The sequence below is a fragment of the Schistocerca cancellata genome, chromosome 4 (assembly GCF_023864275.1).
Source record: "Schistocerca cancellata isolate TAMUIC-IGC-003103 chromosome 4, iqSchCanc2.1, whole genome shotgun sequence".
Taxonomy (NCBI): Eukaryota; Metazoa; Arthropoda; class Insecta; order Orthoptera; family Acrididae; genus Schistocerca; species Schistocerca cancellata.
Window position 1 is genome coordinate 268,273,027 of NC_064629.1, and position 23,719 is coordinate 268,296,745.

The 23,719-nt window shown below is 37.6% G+C and overlaps 1 non-coding gene across 1 annotated transcript; it reads right to left on the bottom strand.

Annotated features, from left to right (window-relative positions):
* Positions 1 to 10,316: 10,316 nt before the first annotated feature.
* On the bottom strand, positions 10,317 to 10,391 carry Trnat-ugu (transfer RNA threonine (anticodon UGU)). Its single transcript has one exon. It is a non-coding gene; the product is annotated as a tRNA-Thr (tRNA).
* Positions 10,392 to 23,719: the final 13,328 nt, after the last annotated feature.

Below are 23,719 nucleotides of genomic sequence, written 5' to 3' on the forward strand. Positions count from 1 at the left end.
GCGCATTAACGATGGAAAAATCACTAAATGTATCTGCGAGGTTCGCGGCAGCCTCATGACGGAAAACAACTCCTTCCCATCCACTTCCATAGTATCGTGCTGGACACCTTCACTCTTCCAGGTTCACAACTATGATATGCCGAAGAGGCAACCGGGACAACTTAACTCTCGTCACGTGCATTCTGTCCCGTGCCTCGTTATAAAAAAGCGTCGCGCGGTTGGCTATCTATGATGCCTCGTGAAGAATTCGCAGCACTCTTACTCGGAGTTGTTTTTATGTGACAATGCTTAAAGGTTTAATACTTTGCTAACTCACGGCGTTTGGGAAATTAGTTTGCCTATCTTATTATTATCATTCCTTATTGATTTACTTACCTTATTAACCCCTCCTATCACTATCAATTGAGATATGGAAAAATACAAACGAAAAGAATAACCTCGGTTTTCCGATGGCCAGCCAATTACCTTGGTCATTACGCTATCGGCACTGTCGGCGAAAAGCGTTTCCCATGTGGGTACAGAAGCGGCAGTTGTAAAAGTTTCTCTCCTCGATTTCTGGAAAACATTGCGTTTGCGGACCTGATGATGAAAAATGCTCTATTTACAATTATCTATCGGTTCCTCCAATTTTGAGTCGATTTCTCGTCATAAACTTTAGGGGTGATTTTCTCACAATTGCGGGGATGTTGACCCAAAATATCTTAGAGTCCTTCGTTTTAGGTTGTACACAAGCGACCTGCCAAATCTGAGCCAAATCGGTTGGCCTTCCCCTTGTGAGCTGCAGAGGTGGCACATTAACACGGCATCACATACAGCTGGCATCACATTTTTATGTAACAGCTGAAATTATGGTTTCACACAGTATCATATGAGGTAGGTAGAAAGTCCACATTGCATGTGGTATTGTATTGGCATGAGACCAAATGCACAGCAACAGAGGTGGCATAAGTCAGCCTGCAGTCAGCAGTCGCATCGTAAATTTGTAGTTTGATCATCAGCCAAGGCCAATGAATTTAATAATTTAAAAAGTGATTGTGGGTTACGTGGTGCAGGGAGTGATAGTAAGATTAGCATGCCAAAGACAAGGTAAGATATAGGGTGAGTGCCAGGAAGGGATCTGAATGCATTTTTTAACATTCAGTAAGAAATTAAAAAAGATAGATTCACAAATGGGGAATAAGAGATCTCAGATAGTTAGAGACATAGATTGAAACAGGGAGAGTACAATAGGAAGTGTAAAAAGTGAAATAGCTGGGAACATAGATTCATAATTAGGGGAAATGGAATTGACGGTAAATGCAGCAAGCGGAAAGTCTGATCAGCTAAATATTTAATTTTACAGTGCTTACAAATAAATTTGAAAATAACGTTGAAATTGCCATGGGAGTTAATAACAGAGTTAATGAGGTCGGAAAGGGATTTAGGCAGAGTGGAAACCATGGAAAGTCATCTTGAGGTACAAGAACAGAAATATAAAAAATTATCAATTACAAACAAAAGTACCATTTAAATCAATGTGGGTAGGTAGCATGCAGTGGACTTCTTGGCTTCACATGAAAATAATTTTTTTCTGGGATGAGTAACATGGCTAACATTAAATTTGTAAAGACGCAATTTGAAGGGGAGCTCAGACCTGCAAAGCCATCTGTTGCATTTAGGACTTTTGAAATGATGTTCTTAAATAAATACTGTAGGCAAGCTAAACAATATGAAAGCACTCCGTCTTCAAGCCACGAGTGGCCTACCGGGACGGTCCGACTGCCGTGTCATCCTTGGTTGGAGGATGCAGATAGGAGAGGCACACCTCTCTCCCGGTCGTAAGATGGTATTCTTGACCGATGCTGCTACTATTCAGTCGAGTAGCTTCTCAATTGGCATCATGAGGCTGAGTGCACCCACAAAAATGGCAATAGCGGATGGCGGCCTGGATGGTCACCCATCCAAGTGCTGACCACGCCCCACAGCACGTAACTTTGGTGATCTCACGAAAACCAGTGCATCCACTGCAGCAAGGCCGTTGCCAAGATAAACAAATAAGATTACAGAATGAATCTGTTAATATGCCAAAATATAAGAGTGGTAAAGAGAGCATGAGGGAATTTTGTGCAAGAGAATTAAATAAATTAATACATTTGTATATGCCATTAGTTCTTACAGAAATCTCTGTATTAAGAGAGGAGACTTCCAGAATCACTGGAGAGGGACATCATCCATAGCCCTAATGATTGTGTAGAGGAATTTCTGAATTCCACAGAAAATGTGGATAGGGCTCTGCATTACAGACCAAAGATTGTTGAGCAGAGGTATAGCAATGGAAATCATGAAAGACATAATTACAATATAATTTCAATGGAAATCACAGTAATGGGGGGAGAAATGATAGGAGTGCACATAAAAATCACAAAGGAATTGAAGTGAGACACAGCAGGGTGAGAAAGGCAATTATAACTGAAGAAATAAGATGTCTGAATAGAGCAGCGAGGAAGTAAGGCAAGGGCCAAAAGAAGAGAGGGCATGGGGTGCAAGCACTCATGGCAGACTGTCGGAAAAACTAATTGGAGCCTCACTCAAGGTCTAAAGAGGAGCAAATAAATATGCAAAAAATAGAGCCACACAGGGTTACAACAGGTAGGAGAGTTATAGTGAGAAACAGTGGCAATATGCAACATGGATGCAGTTATAGGTAATAAAAACATGTGGAAAGGTTTTAAAAACTATAGTATCCCAAATAGTAGGAACAATTTTAATAATACATGCTCTTTAAAAAAATATAGCAATTGTGATTGTTTTTATTACATTCGAGAATTGTTCGCTAGAGATGAGATGAAATTGTTGAACTGGAAGATAATGAAGAAAATACTCTGGGTTTTACTTCACTGAAGATCACTGAGGTATTTGAAACAAAGATAGTGGTTATGGCAGAAATAGAAATAGGTGTTGATATATAAATGAGATAATGTTGATATTATTGATAATCAGGCTACGGGTGTAGATACAGAGATGAATAATGATAGGAGTTCTTCAAATATTAATGTATGTGAGCCTGCTCACAGTGGAGCATGTTGTGTTATTGATAATATTGATAATGTGCCAGTACCAGTATTTGGTGATGAAGCAGTAGGCAATGATGTACATGTAAATGCTGTGCCTGTACCAGTGGGTGCACCTTATAATGTTGTGTGGGGTAATCCTTCTTATTTACCTAATGATTCTGGGTGTAAGTGCTATGTCTGTACAAAGTCTAAAATTTTGCACTGCTGATAGGTATTGAAATTATTATGTGAGCTACTGGTATGTGACTACTATTTGCATACATTCAGCACTTCTGAAAAATAAAAGGGATTTATATCAAAGTTGAAATCAATCTGTTTTGAGCAATATTATTATCCTTCAGGATCTCAAACAACAGATGCAAATTCAGCTTATCTTTTATTAAATTATTCACTAACGCGTCTGACTACTAGTATCAAATTTGGTATAAACTTATTATATTGAGTTGTGGGGCTACAAAATGATGTTGTACAGCCACCAGCTATTGATGGTAGTGAGTCATATTCAGAGTTAATGGAGGTACATTGCCTGGACTCTGGCAGAACTTATTACTGTGTTGTAATTGTTTATATTGGAAGTGATACATGACGCAAGGAGTAGGAGCAAGAACCCTATGACTAATGTCATACAATGTGTTCAAACATTTTGAATTACCTCAGAGGAGATGATCAGAAAATATCGTTCTTGTGAAATGTAAGTAGTTCTTTATTCAAATGAAGAAATGGGTCCTATCAACAGGGGATCTCAGACTGATTCCATATTTCTATATTTCTGAAAGGCTGTTGATACCATTCCTCACAAGCAGCTTACGATCAGATTGTGTGCCTTTGGCATGTCATTTCAGTCATGTGACTGAATTAATGATTTCCTGTAGAAAGATCACAATTCATAATAACTGATGGAAAGACACTGAGGAAGTCAGAAGTGATACCAGGCTTTTCCCAAGGAAGGACTATAGGCCTTTTGCTGTTTCTAATCTATGTAAATTATTTAGGAGACAATCTGAGCAGATGAGGCTGTCATTTACTACCTAGTAAAGTCATCAGAAGATCAAAAGTAACTGCAAAATGATGTAGACAAGACATCAATTTGGTGAAAAAATGTCGCAATTGACCCTAAATAATGAAAAGGATAAGGTCAACCACATGAGTACTGAAAGCAAGCCATTAATTTTTTGTTACACAATAAATCACACAAATCTAAAGGCTGCCCATTGAATGAAATACCTAGTAATTACAATTACAAAAGAAATTAAGTGGAATGCTCACATAGATAACATTGTGGGGAAGGCAAACCAAAGACTGAATTTTACTGCCAGAACACTGAAAACATGTGACAGCCTACACAATGATTGGCCAACTTCTTCTAGAGTTACTGCTGTGCAGTATGGGATCTTTACCTGATAGGATTGATGGAGGACAGTGAAAATGTTCAAAGAAGAGCAGCTCGTTTTGTATTATCATGAATAGGGGAAATAATGTAATGAATGTGATATGCAAGTTGAGGTGGTAGTCATTAAAACAAAGGCGTTTTTCACTGTGGTGAGATACATAATTATTTTCATGAAATTACCATTTCCAACATTCTCCTTAGATTGCAAAAATATTTTGTTGACATCTGCCTACATAGGGAGAAATGATCACTGGAATAAAATAAGAGATGTCAAAGCTCAGATGGAAAGATTTAGGTGTTTGTCTTTCCTGCGCAGTGTTGGAAAGTGAAATGGTAGAGACATAGTGTGAAAGTGGTTCGATGAAACCTCTGCCAGGAACTTAAGTGTGAATTGCAGTGTAGTCACGTAGGCACTGACGTATCTGCATGCAACAAGTTGCCATCCTTTGTACCAATGCACTGGGGCCTGCAAACATTGGCAAAGAGTTTGTATGCCAGCTCAGCTGCTGAGACATTGACACATGAGTTGCACCACTTTTAGCTTGTGTTAAAGCACTACGGCAACACAAAAAAAAGAGATCCATCATTCCTTCAATTTTGGGCCCATGTCAAAACTGCAGGAAGATGTGTGTAGACTGGTAGTCTTTTGACCATATGCTGGGTGTATGTTTTGAAAAATAGGAAGAATTTTAAAAAGATATAATATGAAAAGTTTATTTTGTCCATCAGCCAAGATTAGATCACACCTTGCCTAGGTTAAAGATGGCCTAGGATAGAGGTAGCCTGGTGTTTGTAAAAACCCCTTGCTGCTATCGGAAATCATATATTGGTCAGACAATTTGGATTATGTAATACAAATGTACTGAGCACTATCGACATACATGTTTGATACAGCCTGAGAAATCTGGTGTTGCAGAGCACTGTCTTACCAAAAGACCCACAATATTTTATGGTAAAGACACAAATTGTTGCCTCTGAATCTCATTCCTGGTGCTGTATTTTCAAGAAAGCTATTGGCAGAAACATTATAAATACAGACAAGGTTTACCCTTTAAGTAACATTTTGAATCCGGTTTCATCTGACATTAAAAAACAGTGGTCCTATACTTGACCAGTAGAATTTATTGATAGTGGTACACCATAGCGATTTACTGTTTCTACCAGTCTTCATCCCTAGAGTGCTGTACATCATTTGCGCTAGAGGGCAGCAGCAACGACTTGCGTAGCACGCAATGTTGGTCTTCCACAGCGTATAAAACTGGTGTAGTTCATGGTATCAATCAGTTCTGGTGAGATTAGCCTACAGCATTCTCGCCTATAGATAGTAGCCCAGTGTACTGCAGAAATATTGTGTTCAGAAAATGGCTTGATACTGATAGAGACCTGAGATGAATATCATCAATTAATATCTGTAAAAGTCTACATATTCCCAACATATTTATCTCTTAGTGAAATTTGTCAATACGAATATACTTCTCTTTCAAAGCAACAGCTTAATGAATGGAATGACCACTAGAAACAAGAGCAGCCTTCATCAAGTTGTAAAGTCACTTACTGTAGTCCAAAAGGATGTCCCTTACACTTTGAATACTGCAATAGTAACCAAAAACAGTTAAGCTTCTAATAAAGTATGGATTAAGAAGAGCCTTAAATGTTTATTTCTGACCAAGTCTTTTTATAACATTGGTGTACGTAAGTGTACAGCCAGTTTGACATATTTCTAATTAACTACATCATATAAAATAAATGCCTTGTAATATTTGACCTCTACACAACCTGAGTACAGCATTATGACCCATACAAGTAAATTTTGTAAACCGCATTTATTGTGACAGTTGTTAGCTGCAATAGCATATGAAGTATCATACACAGTAGTACATACACATATAACTTTTTTTGGCTAGTTGTTTGACTAATTGGTCAATGAAAAAATTGACAAATATTTACTTTTTCCATGTTCTTGAGAAAGTATCCCCTTAGGATCATTAGCATAACACTTCTTTTTCAGATATGTATTGTTTTGTAGCATTTCCAAATCCATGATGATATCACTAATGGTCTGTGGAGTGAACTGCGCAACTAATTAAATTACTTTAGGGGATATTCTGATTTGGTAAAAGTTGTTTCTTATTGGTGCTGGAAGAAATAACTTATGTAGTACATGAATTATAATTTACCGCTCCCAAATGTAAAAATCATGGAACGAATCATTCATAAGATAGCAACTGAAGCCCACCACGTCTCTGGTTGTCTCTCAAGCAGAACAGAGGATTTTGGTGTAGGCAATCAGCAGCTTATTTAATCATACATGTAATGCTGTTGACAAATTTTTGGACATTTCTTTGGTGTTCAAAAGCTGCAAGCTTGGTGAATGACATACAGATTGCTCTGGTCAACAGTTATCTCAGTTTCTTTGTGTCAGGAATTACTCCTTCTGATTAGAGTACTCATGCTGGAAATAAGTCACTCGAAGGCAAATCACTATTTGCTTTTCACTAAATTGCATTAGTATTAGTGTAGGTACTCTAATACATAGAAGGGGCAGGCCACAGTTAGGCGGTGCCCCAGTGTCATACAAAGGTTAATCATGAAAAATAACTCAACTGCTGTGTTGAAGATTATAGTGTAACACAAAAAAAGGAAACAGGTTAACAAGAAAACAGGTTTTTGTGTTACCTGGTTACACACACACACACACACACACACACACACACACACACACACTGTAGTGACAAGCCACAGTCAGCAACATTTTAATCTTCAAATCAAAGACCTTTCAGCTGTCTAATTTACAAACTGTTATTTTATTTGGCTACCAGGTTTGACAATTTCCTACGCCATTTTGAGACCCCCTGACTGACGTTTAGGAAGATTATAACCTTGATTCTCGTCAAAATAGGTGCCAGAATTCAAACACTGGCACCCGTAGATTTCTAGTTGATACAACAATCACTTCATCCATCGTCTTCCGACTTCTTACACGTCACTCAGGGTGCCTGAGGATGGTGTAGTAAATCACCAAACCTGGTAGCCAGATATCGATATTTGATATTTCCAGAGGTACAGTCGTCACGAAGAGATATTTCCGAGACTTTGCTCACTGCTGAATGTCTTATAGGTATGGAACGAGGCTTCCCTTCCTTTCAACTACCTAGTTTCATACACGTTTGAGACATACTGTTACAAGTCTCTCTCTCTCTTTGTTTCGTCGGTCCAGCACGTCTGCAAGTCCCACTCGTATTTTTAAACAAATACCGATGTAAATGATGTAACAGCTTCCAGATTATCCATATACACTACAAAGTCATGTAAGGTTTTAAGACTCATAATCATATGTGTTTCTCATATCAGGAGAACCAGAAAATGTTTTTCCTCCATGTTTCACCATTTTGATGCAAACAACACGTACCAGTCGATGTTCTCTTAACAAAATAAAGGCGGGAAATGTATAGGACGCCAGTACACGCTGCAGTGGAACAAGAGGCTTCTGGAACTCTCTGACCAGCCTGACGGACTACACAATGAGAGAGAGAGAGAGAGAGAGAGAGAGAAAGAATTGTTACAGCTTGTTCAAACATGTATAGAAGAAGGGTTGTCTTGTTTTTCACTTCATAGTTTTGTACTTATTTGAGAAAGCCATTACAAGTCTCTCCCTCTCTCTTTGTGTCGTTGGTCCGGCAGGTCTGAGAGTTCCAGAAGCCTCTTTTTCGACTCTGAGGTATACTGGCGTTCAACACATTTCCCGTCTTTATTTGGTTGTCGTGATGCGACGTTTGCATCAAGATAGGTGAAACACCGGTTGAAAAGACATTTTTTGGTTCTCTAGATATGAGGCACATACGATTATGAGTATTACAACATTAGGTAACTTTATGAAGCATAAGGATGATATGGAAGCTGTTATATCATTGACAACGGCATTCATTAAAAAATACGAGTGTAACCTTTAGTTTCCTCTATTTTCATGTTTTCAAGTAAAAATCTTTGCAGATGAGGTAAGTTTCTAATTACGCAACAGTTTGCATCACATCCCACACTAAAGTTTCGGCTCTCTAGAGGTATATTTTCCACTCATTATTATCTGAGCTACTCTGTGCAGGCGATTAGTAGCATAATGCTTTGTGGTTGTATCGAGAACAGTTGGGTAAATGGTATGATATCCTGACAAACCATGTGAAAATACATGAAATTTTCGGAATTTTCATACGCTACTCTATGATTTCAGAATAAAAAGTGTCACAGTAAATTCATTCGCGATTGACGAAACAAATATCATCGTTTTTGGTGTGTAAAATCCCTTGTTCGAAGGTAAGGTGGTGTGATTGATGATATCACACTTTTTTGTCAGAGTGAAACAAGTCTCTCTCTCTCTCTCTCTCTCTCTCTCTCTCTCACACACACACACACACACACCATCCAGCAGGTCTTTGTACTCGACTCTTGGTCAATTACAAGGCAGTTTCCTCGTCTGTAGCTCTGTGCCACGAGTTCCATTGTCGTTTGAAAGACATGGACTTTTAGTGCGATGTGCACTGGTGCTGAGACTCACGACACCTGGCTGGTGCATTATACAAACCCGTAACTGGGACTGATGGCTCACACCATGGGTGGAGCCAGCCAATTAACATTGGCAGGGGAGTAAATTGGGTGTGCCCCGAGGATTGTTACCCTGCTCTCTCTACTGAGAAATATTTGAGTATTAATGGCAGAATGCTCTGGAAATAGCAGTTTATTGGAGGCGACTGTTGAAGGTTTAGATTAGAAAGCTGTATCCCAAGATGTACTTTGTCTGTGAAAATGATCAATAGAGTCTGTTATTTATGAATGTGTAGGACGGCTGGCTGCTGACCACACACACACACACACACACACACACACACACACACACACACACACACACTGAGAGAGATTATGCATAAGTATGGTACTGTTCTAGACCTGCGGACTGAGTGCACATTTGTTTGGATCCTGCAGAACGGACCATGTCACCCTTGTGAAATCATAACAAGACTCTGTATACTGTCTCACGCGGCTGCTGCTTGGACTGCAGTGCTGCGTGCCTTTCTGTAGTTCGTCTGGCGGCTGTCTGGCATCATGACGGTCAGCAGTGCATGCATTCGTGCCACTACAGTCCACAGCACTGGCAGAGCGCCGAGTGAGACACAGCTATAATTCCTCTGGCTGCCTGGGATCTCTTGGTACGCCATGCTATGCATTAAAAGTGTGATTACAAACATCGTGTGTAGTAGCTTTTAACACGTGCTGCACTACCATCTGGTAATTTACAAAGCTTTTTCACGTTGTTTTATATCTCATAGCATACAGCCGTAATTTAAAGATGAAGAGGTGTCACGCTTTTCATAATCGTTTTTAGCATGATGTTGTTATCAGTAGTAGGTACGTGTAGTCCAATTTTTTAACATTACTGAAGTTCTCGTTTTTCTTTTCAACAGCCAGCAATGTCTAGGCACATTCCAGTTTACGTGGTTATTTCAGTTATATTTTCAGGCTGAGTCTTTTTCCTGCACATTTCACATGTGGAGCATCGACTTCTGGGTGAAGAGAGCGTCCTATGTCAAGTTACCTTTTTTTCAGTCCGACTGCTACTATTTTCGAGTGATATTGTGAGTTTTTTTCAGTAGGATAACATTAGTTGTCTGACAGCAACAATTTCGAGATGTATTCCAATTTTAGGCACTCAATGTGTAGCACTAGGCATACAGATGTGTATATATGACGGTAGTATCTGTTCACGAAAGAACATTTACCGTGGATGACCATGCAGCTTTGCTAGAAATGAAAGGATAATTAAATGGACACCCTAGCTGCAAACAGGCGTTGATGTACTTCATTGGGGACATGTTGAAAATGTGTGCCCTGACCGGGACTCGAACCCGGGACCTCCTGCTTACATGGCAGGCGCTCTATACATCTGAGCCACCACGGGCACAGAGGATAGTGCGTCTGCAGGGACTTATCCCTTGCACGTTCCCCGTGAGATCCACATTCCCAACATGTCCACACCACTACATTCATAGTGCGCCTAATAGATGTTTGCCCATCATACTCATTACTCATGGCAGATTAATCTACCAAGTCCCGTAGAGCGTCTGCCATGTAAGCAGGAGGTCCCGGGTTCGAGTCCCAGTCGGGCCACACTTTTTCAACATGTCCCCAATGAAGTACATCAACGCCTGTTTGCAGCTAGAGTGTCCATTTAATTATCCTTTCATACAGATGTGTAATTACGAACGATATTTACTTCAGTTTTCAACCAAAATTAGACTGAGTGTTTTCCCCTAATTCAGAAATGGAGCAGAGAAATTATTTCCACTTGCTGGTGAAGGGAGCGTCCTATGTGAAGTTATTACTTATTTTGAATCCACCTCCTACTATTTTGTAGTGGTATAGTGAATTTTTTCCAGCAGGACAACACTAGTTGTGTGACATCATCAATTTTGAGCTGTATTATGATTTTAGGCTCTTGCTGTGTAGCATTACGTACATAGTTGTGTAATTAGGAGCGATATTTACTTCAGTTTCTCACCAAAAAGAAATGAAGTTCACTAACATAACCTTCCTCTCCTTTAGCTCAGCACACACCGACCGTTTCCAGTCATTTGAAAATGAGGTGTGATGGTGGTGGTGGTTGTGGTGGGGGGATGACGTCATAGGAGTGGGTGGACAGGTGGGTGGAGTTAGGTTAATGAAGGTACCCCAGTTGCTCTATTTCCCACCAAAATTTGATTTTACTGCCATAACGTCAGTGCAAATGATGCCACATCTGTGGGCACCATCTTGGATCTTATCATCTTCGATAAATCTGGCAACAATGGAAGTTTCTTGAGTGGAAATGAATGGCTGAGCAATAGGAATAGGCATATACTCGAGTAAAGGTCTTTATGAAAATTTTTTGCATGTGTTAGCTGAAAAAGGATGCTTTGCACCAGGAAGTCTACCCCAAGGACGTGTATTACAGCTGCTATTTGTTGCAAACGACTGAGATGTGTTCTGGTCCCAGTGTAAGAAAAACTACAGACAACACTGCATTGTTTGTTGCTACTATATAATAGGAAATTCTGCTGATTTCAAATTAAAATCTATCCAGTAGGCTGTTCGGTAAGTCATCCCTCATACCCTTATTATTTTGACCTTATACTGTCAGATGTTTACCTTTCATTCTCGTTATCGAAAAACCTTCAAGAAGATTCATAACAGGACGATCATGCACTTCAAGCCTGGTCTGACGACATCTTTAACTCTGAAAGTGCAGGTTTCTACATGTGTGGCAAAGGTGAACTGCCTGAGCACTGTTACACTGTTTTAGAAAATTTGAGGGAATTATTGTAGACAATTGATTAATGTTTACATTTCTGTTCAATAAATTAGTGGAGAAAGCTGTTAAAATGTGAACTCTTCTAATATAAATGAAATACAGCGTAGCATTTTATTAGGATGACAAATCCCAACGAGCAGAGAGAGAGATGGATGTCGCTAGGTTGTCCACTTTGCATGACAGCTGGTTGCCAAGAGGGTTTGCTCTGTCTGAAGTCCGCATCCGAAGAAAGTTAAGTGACTGTGTTAAGTTTCTCAGAACCTACCAGTGAGCATGTATATGGTGTCCTGTTTTAGTGTTCCCTATCGGCTGAACTGATGAAGTGAATTTGCCAGCAAATTCAGCAGAGGCCTGAAGGAGTCTCCTATCAGCTGTTCTAGCTGTGCAGAACTACCTCAGTTGTGAAAGGTTGAGAGCTTGAGCCATGTATGTATGGCTAAAGTTACCCTAGAATAATACTTTTACAGCTTTGACTGGAGTCTTTGCAATATAAACTTTTGAACGAGATTCCAAAATAATCCTTGATAGGCTGGTCACCCTGTAAAGTTTTCACTATAGAAAGCAGTAGTGTTATGTTCTCCTTCCACCGAGACCATGCTGCGCTATGAGGGAATCTTTGTTTTAGTTACATTATGATACCTTGCCATTAAAATGTTATGTATCAATGAACTGTTATGTATGGATGAACTGTTATGCATGAATAATATCAGAATGTGTGGACACCCTAATCATACGAAGACTCTGCCTTGATAATTAACCCTTCCAAAGTAATGCAATTATCATTTATATGTAGACTTTCTTGCAAAGAAATGAGTTTGTTGTCTTTCTTATTTTTTTCTTATTATAAGAAAGACTATTTGTTTTCAAATTATTTTCTTAATGTACAACTACCAATATTAATTATGACAATCTTCTCAATAGTAAAAAAAATTAAATGAAAGGACATTGTTGTAGTACTAGTAGTAGTTGTAGGAGCTTCATTCATCTGTAGATCACTTCTGCAAGGATATTGGAGTTGTCTTAGAATTAAAATTTAGGAAATCACGAAGACAATGTAATTCATACATACAGTTGTTCACATAGTTACAGGTCTAGCTTGAGAAGAATGGGACAGGCAGTCAGTGTTGGCATTATAGTAGGAATCATCACAGAATTTGCCTGAAATATGATAGGGGAACCACAGAAAATCTGAAACAGAACAGTTTATTGTACAGTTTTGTTCCTTGCCAGAAAATGCTGTTTCGAATCTTATGTTTATTCTTTCTTGTAAGTTCAATTCAGCTCTTGTTTCATTGGAAATTGTATTCAAATGGTGTAGTCAAAATCCATAGTATTTTGAACAGATTAGTACAGTAACTACTATTTTTGGTTACAATTCATTTGGCCCTTTTTTATAGTTTGAAAACCATGTTAGATTTTTAAGCATTTGTTACCCAGAAAAGAATTTCATGGGTGAGAATTGAGTGTATGTATGAAGAGTATGTAACTGAAAGATATTGGACTGTTGCTGACCTCTGGCATAGCCTACCTGTTGGAGCAACACCCAGAGGCACTGCCCCATGTTCACTGCTCAGAGTATTACTAAGTTTTTCACAAATAGTTACATTCGTGAGCATGAAACAAGGCCAGTTCATTTCATGGAATTAAATTGTGTGGTAAATTGTCCAAGATTATTAAAAAGTTTGATGAAATAAATCTGATTAAAAACACAGCTAAAATGTGTATTACACAGTCAAGAATTACTTAGAAGACTCAGAGGAGTGACTAATAACAGAAGGGAATAATTACAACACCTTTTCCCTTTACAGTAACAGAACTGCCATGCTTCTGTAAGGAAATCATAGTTCAAAATCTATAGTGCACTATAGTAATGCCTTCTCACTCTTCTGAGTTCATCATCTCATTCTTCATGGGGTTTGCTGATTCATTTTTTATGTTAGTCTGAGGGAAAGACATGAATAAGCGCATGGGGAATACTGGCATGTTTATCTAAATTGACTTCACATACAGTGAATCCTAACATACAAATACTAAATCTCTTTCAGAAACACTCAAGCTTCCTTCAGGAAACAGTCTGGAATTTGCATTTGGTCAACAAACATAAAACTCTTGAGGCATGTAAAGCAGATACAGCACACCAGTCTGGATCACTAATAACAATAAGCTCAAAATACCAGTAGGGTCAGAGCTTTTTCATAGAACATGACTGCTGTAAAAGAAATGTAAATAAACCATTTAACCATGATATGGAAATGACAAATAATAAGAAGACAGTTCTGTATGCTGGCAGTCACTGCAGAGAGATTCCAGGAATGCTTAGCTACCATCAGAATGTAAATATTACCAGGGTTATGAAACTAGGAGTTGGACTGTGGGATACCTTGAAGGACTACAGAAACAAGAGTTGTGTGTTACAAAATAAATGTCTCATTATTCAAGGTGGCGCAAATGATGTGTAAAAAAAATGAACAAATACACACAAGCACAGCTCAGATATATTTTAAATAAAATAGACGTTCTTAGGGCAACTGTGTTAGGCATACCATGCCTAAGACCTTCTAGCATTAAGTAAAGACAAATGTTTTGAATTATTAATGAGTGAAATAACAGAAAGCAGCATTCCAGAAAAAATAATTGTATTTTTGTGTATAAATGCCCCAGAGGTACTACAGAACTTAATCAGATCTTAGGCAATGTATGTAGTTCTAAAACATTCTCACTTGTGAAAATTTAAATATCAACACAATGAAATCAGACAATGTTAGTAGTACGAAACACTTTGCATGGATCCATGTGGAACAGGTGTCCATTCGTTCATAATGCTATTTTCTTCAGAGCACATGCTTTCTTGTGCATGCCTATGTATAAGACCACTTATTTGTCAGCTTCAGAACTGTACCATGGTGTGGGAGATGTTTCCATTTCCAGTAAGTTGTTAATGGATTTTGTGGTCATAGATTCATTAATTTGATGATAATAATGCTTCTAAACATTAAAGATGAACATGAATAATCAGGAAACCATGTTAAAGTGTGAAATATAGGGTACCTCAAGTATCCTTTCCTCCCATTCCTGGTACATTTGCGAATAGTGTGTGGGAAGTAACACTACCAGTTAAACTGCTTATCAGCCCTGATATTTACATCATGGGAATTTCGTGGACCCATGTACTGAAGAATTAATAATTTGTCCAGTCTTTGTTGGAAGGTATGCTGTAAGACCTCAGACAGTTAGTCATGTACAATTAATTGATAAATGACTTCCAGTTTGTCTGAACTCTTCATTTAGGACTGCTTCTGTGAAAGAACACCGACAGCATACATCTATACTCCACATATCAGAATAATTCCATGTAGTGGAGAGCACTTGTAATTAAGTTACCATTCCTTTTTGTTCCAGGTACAATGTGATGAGATGTGTTGAAAGTTCTGCTTATGAGCACTAACTTGTCAGTTGGTTTTATCTTCATCACTTGGTAGGAGAATGTAATAGTTTGCCTGACCAGTCTTGGAATGTATGTACTCAGAATTTTGACAGAGAATCATTATCAGTGAACTGATACACAGTTTGTAGTTGTCAGATTTACTTGTTACAGGGTAATAATATTTACAAATTTTAAGAATCAACATGAATTCTCAGCTGACCTACTTACAAAGTGTAATAGAGGGTACTTTGGTAACCCTCTGGTTTCCTCCCATCCCTGTTGCTTCTACAAAGAATGTTTGTGAAGAAACATTCTTGGTTAGTCTCTCTATGAGCTCTGATGGTAGTTTTATGGACCCAATATTGGAGGATGTTATAATTGGCAAAGTTATTCAGGAACATAGTCTGTTATAGTTTAAACAGTTGGTTGTGTACAGTACTACATTTGAGGAGCGTTCAATAAGTAGTGCAACACTTTATCGGCCAATTTCAGTTGAAAAAATGTGGAATTTACTGTGGGACACCATGGAAAAAGATCTTTCAGCTATATAGTCGCGTTACTTCCTGGTAGGTGGTGGTTCCAGACACAGCCTTCAGAATGGCATCTGACGTAGGTATATTCCAAGCAGAGAGCTGTCATTGATTTCCTGCTTGCTGAAAACCATTTGGAAAACTAGTAGGAACATGCAGAATGGCTAAGGAGATCTGGCAATGGAGAAAACCATTGTCATTCAATAGGCAACGCATCTGTCATCACCCTAACAAGGTTGTGCAAACCTGTCTGAAGTACCGCATGCTGTCTGGCTGGACACAGGTTAGATGTGTATTAATGAAACTAGTAAACAATCTTATTTGAGGTGACCAATGGATCACCGTCAAACAGCTTGCCGCACATCTGTAAGTCCTTGTTGGTAGTGCTCACACAGTCATCCAGCAATTGGGCTACTCAAAGATGTTTTCTGGTTGCCCCACAGAGTGTCATAAAGAGCAATGAAGGAGACTCTGTGCAGAATTGCTTGCACGTTGCTTAGTGGATCATTGTAATTTTTTATCAAACAGCATGACAGGTGATGAAACATGGGTTTATCACTTCAAACCAGAAACAAAACTGCAGTCCAAGGAGTGGCACCACACCACCTCTCCCCGGAAGAAAAAGTTCAAAGCAGCTCCGTCAACTGGTAAAGTCATGGTGACAGTGTTTTGGGGCTCTAAAGAGGTTATTCTTATTGCTATCCTCCCTTATGATACAATAATCAACTCTGGAGGGTATTGTGCTAACCTCAGGAAATTGAGGAAATGACTTCAGATTGTTTGTCACCACTAATATGCAAATGAACCTACATGACAATACAAAGCCTCACATAAGTCTGCACACCTGGAGAAGGTCATAAAACTCCATTGGGTTGTTCTCTCTCATCCACCCTACAACCCAGATCTTGCACCTTCCTACTCCCTTCCCTTTGGCCCAATGAAGGATGGACTGTGCAAGAAGCAGTACATGGATGATGAGTAGGATATTCATGCAGCATGGCATTGGATCCATTGAAGACCAACCAGTTTCTGTTTGTTGTAGGAACACTACTGTTGTCAGAAGACAATGCTGCGTCACAAATGGTATGAAAACACTTATTGACACTCCTCATTAGGGGTTCTTGTGTTTCAGATGCTCTTGTCTCTGTGGCTTCTAGTGGCATCTTGTAGTAGGAAGTAATATTTAAACTCCACCAGTTACGTAATGTATATGAATCATTTTGATTTCATTGAAAATGGACAGTTGATGTTGTTGCATCTACTTAATATATAGTTAATAATGTTGACACACATTACAGATCTATGTGTATACTGAGGAAACCACCTTACAGAGTGTAGTAGGGTGTACTTCTGGTACCACTTCCTTACCTCCCATCACTGAGATATTTGCGAATGTCGTATGCAAAAAACCACATTCGAATAACATCCTTATGAGCTGTTTTTTCTTCTATGTGGAAATTGTGTGGAGACATATATTGGAGGATGCAGTAATTTTCCAAAGCTACATTAGAAGGTATGTTCACATAATTTCGACATTTAGCCCCATGTAATAAATAGGTAAATTACTTTGAATTTGTCGTATCTCCTAGTTTATGGTTACTTCTGTTAAATAATGTTGTTGATATGTATCTGTATTCTGCATACCAACTTAATGGTGTGCGGTGGTGATATTTTTTGGTACCACAATGGATTCCATTTATTTGAAATAAAATCACAGCTAATACTGGGGAGCAGTATAGTTGAAATCATCCTTGTAGGCTCTAATTAGTCACACATTCCTCTCTGCATCAATTCTATGGGCAATGTGTAGGAGGAAGTAGTTTTTTGGCTGACCAATCTTGGACACTATACTGTCGAAAGTTTTCCTGTGAATCAGATTTGTTTAATCTATAATGGACTTTGAGGTTGTCCGATCTACTTCCTACATTGTTAATCCTGTTTATTAACATTAAAGTGCTGCATGAGTACTAAGGAGAGTACTTTACAATGTGCAGTAGAGAGTAATTCTGGTACCACTATCATCTCCCATGAAAATGTCACATGACAATTATGATGGTTGATTAAGCAGCTTATGAGCTCTGATTATTTCATCATCCTTATTTTATCAGCCCAGTACTTGGAGTACATTTAAATTACCCCACTCTTCCTTGGAAGTGATGCACACACAATTGGGACAGCTAGTCATGTATGGAAAATGGGTACTTGAAATTTAGACCGTCTGATTGTCTTGTTTATGCTTTCTTCTGTTAAAGGACACTGAAAACACATATGTATTCTCACCACAGAAATGGTGAACTACTGAAGTTATTTTGTTATTATAAGATGCAGAATATCTTCTGGAAAATTTCTTTACTTAGTGTGAGGTATTAAAATGTGTAACATACATTCCTATGTAAGTGCAGAAAGACAGGCTTCCTGATTACAGAATTGACACTGAAAGTTAAATTTTCTGGCTCCTGTGTGTAATTTATTTCCAAGCACATTGCTTGCCTTCACGTTTCTGATTTTTACACATATTTTTAGTCAGAATTAGAATACATTGTGGTAGTGACACATTTAAACAACATTCACAAATACAGTTGAATTTTCATCATATTTAATCATAATAATTTTTTAGAAAGGAAACAGCTTGTATCATTCTTACATGATGTCCCATTGCCAAGATCGTGCCCTAAATTTCACACTCATTTTGGGCTGCAGTCCTTCCAGCACTATTATTACAACACATGTCTTCCTTCATCCCAGTACAAGTTCAAAATGATGCATTCTCTCTATTATGCCAGGAAACTAGAATTAGTTAATATGATACACTTTGTGTAATGCTTTACTACAATGAAAATCACTTGGAATGTAGCAAAATAGAAAAGAGTCATAAACTATGGATCCAGTTTCCCACTGCAGCTCTGAAAGAACTAACTCATCAAGTGTATGACTATGCAAGTTTAAATAGATTATAAAGAGTACCAACAGCATGATCTTTTTGAGATGTAGGAGACTGAAAGAATAGGAATATATACTAGTTTAAAATGTAGTGAAGCAGATAGTTACTCACAACTCAAGACTACCACAACTATGGAAATGAGTGGTAGCATGACAGAGACTTACATATCAAGGTAAAAAACTTATATGAATTTCGAACTTAAAAGTGCAACTTGAGATGCAACTCAGTAATGAAATATTGTAAAATGTGTATGCACTTCATTTCATTCTATCTTTTTAATTGAATTAATTTGTGCCCACACATTTCACAAACAGAAAGTAGTGCACTCACATGGGAAACACAATGAGTTATGTAGTTGTCACTATATTATAACATCCTTCTCTATAACACTGTCAGTGGCTCATTGCAAGCCTTTTGTTCAGCAAATGTCTGATTCACTGCACCAGACTTTAGTTGACTTGCCAAATTGTATTCAGTTGCAAGGTCCCCAAATCTATGAAATGCTGTTGATGCCTCCTACATGTAAGACACACTTTATCATGAGACACAATGCTGTACGAGTTTTTTGTTTCAGCTGCAGTCCCTGGAAGAGTATAAAGGATGTGCATAACTACACACATAGGCAGAAATAAGTTGAACTTTTAAGCCATATGTCTTATTCAAGAGAAATAATGTTTCAAGAGTTGTGTCTTCAATGATTGAAGCATTAATTGCTTTCACATATTTACTAAACCTGTTCTGACATTATTATGGTATTATTGATAAACTATATTCATATCTCTGTGATGTACCATGAGTCATCTTTGAGTATTACCATAAAAACCCAAATGTTTCATCTAAAATCTACACAGTTTAATATCAGGTTTTCAAGTTGCCAATGACAAAAAAAAAATTCTTCAATAGATCTTCTGAATTTACATCTGTCACTACATTCTGGGTTCCATCATGAAATTATTTCCTATTTTTAGTGTGCACCTTTGAAAATTCAGAATCAATATTAATTTCACTGGCAATAACTTTACATTCAGGCAGAATTGTGTTCGAATTTTGGGTGCAGACATTTTAACTAATTTAGGAAGTTCTTCATCTGTCTCACCTCAGCATCAATGTTGCATATAATTAACAACAAATCTTCTAAAAAACAGAACCACATTCTTTATTATTATTTTCACCATACAAATTTAAATACAGACAAAAACATATGTTACTATTTATATATGTTTCATTTTTATAATTTTTTTATGTAACCAACAACACGGTATAACAAGGAGTTTGCAGGCTGAATATTGTGGACATTTTATCAGTATTTTTAACAGCTGGCACCCTTAAAAACCTTTAAAGAAGTATATATTCACAATCAATACTTATAAAATTAAGAATGTTGTAGAATATAAAACTGGAAGTCACAGTAGTACTGTATTGACTCATAGGATGTTCTGGAAGGTTCATTTTTCTTATTTTATTGTCCCCCGGGGCTAACTGCATCAGACTGATTTTGGAGTTGATAGCTTAAAGATGGGTAAAGATCATTGTCATATGGGACAATATAAGTGGTCTTAAGTCATTTGTATCACTCTGGTGTACTGAATTTGTGAAACTGAATGTGGATCAGGTGCATGTGATTGTTATTTCCATAGTGAAAAGAAATGTGATTCATGATTTGTCACCAAACATGCTGAAGATAAACAATGATATTCAAACTATGCACTATATGAAAGCCTCTACAAACTGACACCATCTTGAAGTTGAGTGAAACTTTTAATAAACTGTATAGCGTTACCTCCCTTAAAATTCAAAGTACATTGCTATAAAAATATTCCACACTCTTTTTGAATGTTGTGAAGAGAATAAACAGTTTTCTAATTACTACATTAAGTAAGAGGCAATACAGGTGTTTGTTCTTGCCAGGATCATAGACATTTTGACTGAGGCATAATGAGTATTTTGAGTTCAGTTGAGCATCACCAGAAAATATATATATATATATATATATATATATATATATGATGCACATAATAAAATTCACTGAAGAGACATGGATTTTTGATTGAAGATTGTAAAAGAACTTTACTTGTAGACAGAACACAAATAAATGAAAAACAAGAAACTACATTTATGTAAAGTGTAGATTGCTACTCACAGTAAAGATGACATCCATAGTTGCACACATGCATAACAAATAGGTAGTTACACATTAAGGATTGTTCCAAAGTGTTCATCAGAAAAGAAAGGGAAACAAACGCTTTCACACAAGAGACATCTAATCCACATGTGACCAGTGTTTCCAGCTACTATAGCAAGACTGCCAATCAAGAAACAACATGACAACTTGCGCATGAGACTACAGAACAAAAAACAAATAAAGTGCTCAGACATTACAAAACTCAGATCTCTTTGGAACAAAGTACTTTATAATAATGTTAAAATGAATGAAAATAAAGAAACAGGAAGTGAAGTTCCAGGGGATCTTAGATGTAGGTCAAGGTATTTTTGGCAATTCATATGATGTGCAAGCTGAGAGAAAACGTGATCAGAATGACATACTAACAATAATATAAGGAAAATGGGAGGGATGCAAACAGAAATGATAGCTAATAGGGACCAAATGAAACCCAACACCAACCCTTTAAAAACAGAACTACAAGGTATAGTGCAAAAAAACAGTGACCATTTATATTTGAAACTGGAAAAAATTAAAATCCTGTTTGGAGGCTAACAGTGAACAAACAAGCAACCAACTTACTGAAGCAAATAATTCTTTGAACAGCATAGTAAATAAAATTATCAGCATACTTAGTCCAGTTATTGAAGAGGAACATTCACATGTAGAAACTAGTCCTGCTCTTGTTGTGCAAGAAAATACTGTCAACACAGGCCCACCAAACATTGTCTTGTCTCTGTTGCATGAAGTAGAAAAGCTGCTGTTTACACTTATAGAACAGACGAGAAAATCATTTTCAAGGACAGATGTAAAATCGTAGAAGAACTATATACTCGAAAAATGTACGACATAAAAAGTGATGCCCATTTTATCCAAGAAATTCAATAAATTAATTTTATTTGTTTGAAGTTTTTGTGCAAATTTTAGCTTCAGTGATGTATCAGTAAAGCTAAAATTTGCCATCTGGAAAGGTCAATTTGAAATTGGGATTTCTAGTCACATATTTGACACAGATTAACAAAAAACACAGCTTAGAGGTGGTTTAGATATTTTTCTTGGCAATGTGCTGTATTTCCACTGAATAGAGTGGAGGTAAAATTGAATCTTTTCATTGATAAAGAAGCAGTTTCTGACTTAGCTGGAAACCAAGAGAGTAATGATGAGGAACCATAGTAGTAAAGCACTCAGTTGATCAAGAGTTTGTGATACAGGCTTAGCTAACCCATGGCCATGATCCTATTGCTACATTTCTTCAAAAGTCTGGAACTGTTGTTTTACATGTCCTCAGTTTTTCATCTTTATATCTTTTTGCAGCTGTCTCTCACTATCAACCTATCTTCTTCTTTTTACTAGCCTAATAATGATGCTGTAGTAATGCAGTGGTAAATAATCTCACAGCAATCATTAAATATATGCAGCTGAAAATGGGACTGAGGAAGTGAAAGAAAAATAAGATTTACTAGTTTATTCTGGAAAAAAATTCAAAAATAAAGTAACTTTATTTACAGTTCTGAAATTATTCCTGAGTGTCAGATATATGAAGTTTACATAAAATTATGTCAAAAATATGAAACTCCACTTGCTTGTTGTGGAACATAATTTAATTTAGATTGTTATTATGCAAACTGTGGTATGCTTTTCATATTACTGTTGTTTTTAATGTGTTTAAGATGTGGTGAGTGTAACATTAAATATGTTAACGTGCATTAACAAATGAACAATAGTCAGGTAATGGACAGTCAATCGTTCTGAGATATACCTCTGGTGTGTGTTTATGTTCTTCAAAATCCTGTTTTAAAAATTATTGCTTAAGCATGTGGTCTTCTGTCATTTTAGAGGCAAATTAAGTACTTTGCTTTGAAAATGTATCCAAGCATATATCATCTACCCTAAAGTGGGGACCCCTAGTTTGAGTGAATTTGTTTCTATTCCCGCAAGTGTATTTTAGCATTCTTGTACCATGGGTAATCAGGCACTCACTGTGATGATGGAACAACAAGGTTTGCTGATATTCAGCTCTGCTCCTCAGAATTCTGCCCCTGCAGTTCACAACAATATTTCTAATGGTGACAGTGGTTTCAGGTTTGGAAACATAAAAATTCTGCCTTTCTGGTGAACTTCACTTCTATTGTGATTCACTTAGAGTGTGGCCATTTTCCAGCTTCATGGCTCTGTTTCTCATGCCAACAGATTTGCTACAGTTCTATACCAGTTTGAAATGAATTTCATTGAACAATTGGATGATATTCTACCAAAACATGCTTTCGGAATATTTAAGATACTGTTCAGTGATTCTTGATACCACTGGAATCACATCGGAGTGTCCAAAATTAAAGCAACAAACTGCTGCTTCACTGTTCTGTGTCTAATTCAACATATAATCTTACAAACTGTCAACAGAAGTCCATACAATCATGTTCAACACAGAAGATGGCATTCTGGTCAATGGACAACCATGACAATGATGACATAAGGGAGCCTGCAAAATGGGGTAGAGTTTCCCTGGTAGTACCTTACCCACAATTGATATATACTCCATCACAGATGGTGCAGTATGGCACAGAGAAAATGCCTACTTGACTGTCTACAGTGGAGAGTCATAGGAAGAAGGGATGCAGGAAATTTTCAAACTCATGGGGCCCGATGACTTACGATGAATTGTTCTGTTGTTTCTCAGATGTGGTGACATTTTATGGAGATTGAAACTGTATCCCAAAGATCAGGGAAGGGCCAACCATTTGTGACATAAGGAAAAAAGAGAACCATGATTTGGCTTAATTACATGACGGTACCAGCTTAGTACTGCATAGAAACTGACATCAGACTCTCCAACATCCATAGGACATGTTGTATCAAGGTAAACTGTGTACAGAAGCCTTCAGCA